Below are 4,595 nucleotides of genomic sequence, written 5' to 3' on the forward strand. Positions count from 1 at the left end.
GGGGGGTAGATGCTCGAGAATTTCCAGGGGGACTCCTGAGGCTCAATCCCGCCTTTGCGTATGCCAAGCCTCCTTCCTCATGACCTTTGCCACGGGTGGAGCTCGCTTCCAGCAGGTCCTGTCTGGAGAATGTGTTTCCTGGGAAACTTGGAGGAGACTCCAGGCCAGAGTTAGATGCTGGAGCAACCTTCGTCCCTACCAGAAGACCTGGCCACAGGTGGGAGGATGGGGAGATGGAGCCTTAACACATCTCTGTTGTTCCTGCAAAGGTCAGAGGGGTCATCACACAAGTTGGGCATCTGGGGTCCCAGTTGGCGTAAACACTAGCCCCTCCCCAAAGCCAACACTTCTCAAGTGGCTCAAACAACAGGTGTGGATCAGAATCACCCAAGGAGTTTCCAAGAGTCTCAGAGTCTGGTGATGAAATTGGGGTCTCCAGGGCAGCTCACAACCTCAGTGATATCCAGTCAGGCAGAGAGAAGCTGGGCACGTCCTTCTGTGCAGGGTCAACATCTGATAATGGAAGCCAAGTGTGTTGTGAGGGTCTGTGACACCAGGAAGGACAAGACCCACAGAGAGGGGCCTGACCAGGCAGACTCGGATCGTCTTTAAAACCGAAACTCTCCAGTCAAAATGAAATACACAAGCAGAGCCAGTGGCTCACTTGTCCTCCAAGCCAAGATAACCGCAGACTTGTGGGGACCTGGACAGGCCACTTCTTAAATAATTTCATATCATTACTGAGTTAGGGCACACACTTCAATCCCATGCCTCACCCTAGCCACACAGGTCAGGGGCTGTGGCTGTAGTAGTCTCATAAGTGTGTTCAAAGACCACCGACATCAGGCCAGACCGCTCTGACCGCAATGGAGCAGGACACAGGGAAGCCCAGTTCCCCATCCTTCCAACCTGGTCCAAACCACAGTGACCAATGGCCCCCTCTGCTGGCTGACCTGAGTGCCTGCAGCTTCCTGCAATCCTAGCTTCAGCCTGTCTCCAAGTCACTCACTTTCTAAATGGGATTTACTAACAGGCCTGGTCACCTGACCACGTCGCCTCCAGACAGCATGGGATCTTGAGCAGAGCTGACCCCCAGTTTCCACCAATTAAGCAAAAACTTCATCTTCTCAGGAAACTTGGAATTTTTTTCTCATTCTCCTTTTCCTTGCGGTTAAGTTTAACCCTGGCTGTGGTGCTCCATTTCCCGCTTCCTGAGATGTCCTCTAGTCCCAGGGGGTGGGGGAGCCGAGGAGGTGGGGGTCTCATGAAAGCATCTAGTGCCCCGTCTCCCTGAAAATAAACATTGAAAAGGCGGCTCAGCCTCCTTTAGTGCACACAGCTGCAGCTCTGTGGGGCTTCACACACTTTACTTCATTCAGCCCCTACAGCAGCCTGTGAAGTACAATCGTTATCTCCGTTTTTACAAGTGAACACGCAGAGGCACAGAGAGATTAGGTCAGGAGCCCAGGGTCACACAGCAGTGGAGGGAGATCTCCAGGGTCTGCAGGCACTTCCCCACCCCAGCAGCTCTGAGCTCTCAGAGTAGAGAGGGCTCCTTCTTAGTTATCAGGCCAGGAGCTGGGTGGGGCAGCTTCTGGGCGATGGGTAGAAGAGGGGCTTCCCTGTCCAGGTCAGTAAGTAGCAATGGCTGGGTGGCTGCTGCATGTCCTGCCAAAGAGAGCTAGAAGTAGCCCCACTGAACCTGCAGTTTCCAGAAGGGTCTTGGAGGCTGTCCCTCTGGGACCCTGCCTCCATGAGTGCCAGGCCAGGGTGAGAGGGGGAGGCTTACAGAAGTCCACATCACCCTGCCCAGTGTGGAAGCCCAGACCCCAGCAAGCCCCAGCTTACTCAGCAGGAACTGGGTGGAATTCACTCCAAAGTGCCTGAGGGGGAGCCTTAAGTTCAGCTGTAGAGAAAACTCAAGTCACTGGTGTGCACAGTGCAGATGTGTGCACCACGTTTTGTGTGTCTGCCCGAAGCGTGTGGCTGCCCCTCGTTTCATCCTCTGGACAGACACTCAGAGGGTCTGTGTGAAGCCCAGCATCTCACAGTAACGCCTGGGGTGGGAGGAGCTTGGCGGGTCTGGCTCCCAGCATGCTCTGTGTTGGCGGCAGGGTGGTTCCGCCTTTATCCTTCCCCCAGGTGTGGACATCTCATGTTGAGGCCAGCCGGAAGTCGCTGGCTGACACCCAGATGGATCTGTAAAGATAATCAAAGCTAATAAGATGATCAAGCACTTGGCATGCGGCAGACACCCATCAGGTACTTGAGATTTGCTAAGTCCTTGAAAGCCCATGTGGCGTGGGGGGTGGGTACCGCCATCCTGTTTTTCATTTTTTTCTGAAGAGGAAGCTTTCGCAGAGCCCTTTAGTAATTTGATCAGGCATCCACAGCCAGGAGGCAGCCTGTGAGGATGCACTGTGGCGGAATCATAGCACCTCCCATCTAATCCATTTTATAAACAGCAATAGATTTCTGACAGATGGCGCTAGCAGTAAACAACCAGGCTTCTGATGCAGGAGAGGAGAGAGAGATGTGGGTTCGAACTCTGGGTCAGGAAGATTAAGGTCCCCTGGAGGAGGGCATGGCTACCCCCTCCAATATTCTTGCCTGGAGAATTCTGTGGACAGAGGAGCCTGGCAGTCTAGTCCATAGGGTTGCAAAGAGTCAGACACCACTGAAGCAACTAAGCACAAAGAAATTAAATTGTTAATATGTTTACAAGCTTGTGTAAAGAAAGGTCTATAACAATTGGCTAGGTTTAAAAAGGAAACACTGATGGGGAATTTCCTGGAGGTCCAGTGGTTAGGGCTCAGAGCTTCCACTGCAGGGGGTACAGTGCAGGCAAAAAAAAAAAAAGAAAAAGGAAACATTGAAATGCTGAAAAACATGAATAATTATCCTAATTACTGACTTGCCATGACCCAGGAGAACATCCCACTGAGCCCTGCTCAGTCCTTGAGTTCTGTGTGACCCGGTGGGGGGTCTCCCAGGGGTGGGTGGTCTTCCTTGGCTCTGGACCCTAGATGTCAATTAAGTACAGAGAGTGCTAACCAATTTTAAAATTCTGGGAGGAGAGGTACTACAATGTGGACTGGGCACTTTTTTCTTAGATTTATCCTTACTTTACCAGTGAAGAAACAAGAGAGAAATTTGCTTAAGGACACAGCTTTGCTAAGACTCAAACTCAAAGTGTGCTGGCATTTTCCTGGGCTGCGTGCAATTTGATCACTGGTGGATTTCACGCCCCCAGGGCACTCGACTGACACTGACTGTCCAGGTTCCAAATGGCCTATACACCACCCATTAAACCTTCCTACCTCCTGGTCAGTGCACATCTAAAATTTGAATCTACCAGTGGTCACGGTAGGTTCAAAAAATGAATCGGGTCCCATAGGATCCAGGGATCACTCTGATATCAAATACCTTCCTCACTGATTAATGATGCACATTGTGGAACCTTCCAGAAACCATGGGATGAGTGCTTTGGCTTGCCCAGGAGAAGCCAGACCCGCTGCCTTGCTGCTGGTGGAAAGGGAAAACAAACATCAGGCTTACTCCACCCCCAGCATACACAGTGGGCCATTAAACCTGCTTAACATTACTTGTGACGTTCACAGGCTTTTCTCCTCCTCTTGTGTCAGTGCGGTTGGTCTGTGAGAACGTTGCTCTGACATTTCTTATTTGGCAATGACTCCTTCCGTATTGTTCCAAAATATGTCGACTACTCACTGGAATTCATCACTCTGTTCTAAGAATTCTTGAACGCTCAGAGGCATAGAGAGGAAGGGTTTTGCAGGGTCAGGTGATCAATGCATTCACCAGGGAAGCCTGCAGGGAGGCGAGTGGGTGATGCCGGAAGTCCCAGGTCTCACTGTGGGTCTGACACCAACAAGTGGAGCAGGGAAGGAAGGACTTGGGGTAGGGGGCAGAGCCTCGGGCCACGGCTAACTTCAGACAAGGTTTCCAACAGGTGGATCCCTAAACCAAGCTGCCCCTTAGCAGAAAACTGCATGGGGAGGAATGGCCAGGTTGGGAGGGGCCTGGGGGAGGTGTCCTGGTGCCGGTGCCCTGGGGCTAGAGGCAGGGTGTGGGTGCTGGGAGGGGCTGCCTTGGACGCACCATGAGAGTGGGGGTCACGCGTGGGGTCTGCAGCCCCACCTCCAGGGGGACAGCTTCTCTGTGCACCTGTTTCACGTCGCACATTTCCTTCTGCTTGAATTTCCAGAAAAGCTTCTGTGGTTTAGATTGGAGGTTGTAAGGATATAAGTATAAGGTTGTTTTCCTACTTCTCAGATTTATTGAAGCATGGATGCTACGGTAAAAACAACCACAGTGGGGATCAGAAGGGACATGGCTGCGTGGATTCTGGAACATTCCGAGGATGGCATGAATGACGTACCTTCTGGTCCGATTTGGAGTGGGGGGTGGGAAGCTGGTGTGAGGAGGGTCATTCTGAGAGTCATGAGGGGCAGGGTGATCACCAGCCATCTGGTGGGCAGCTCTGGTTTCTTTGAGGGGCTGTGCTTGGGACGGTTTGGGGGTGAGATGACTAACTTTCGTCTTATTTGTTTTAAAGGCGTGTGTAGAATATT

This window comes from Bison bison, unplaced genomic scaffold, assembly GCF_000754665.1.
Source record: "Bison bison bison isolate TAMUID 2011002044 unplaced genomic scaffold, Bison_UMD1.0 scf7180017864037, whole genome shotgun sequence".
In the NCBI taxonomy this organism is placed as follows: domain Eukaryota; kingdom Metazoa; phylum Chordata; class Mammalia; order Artiodactyla; family Bovidae; genus Bison; species Bison bison.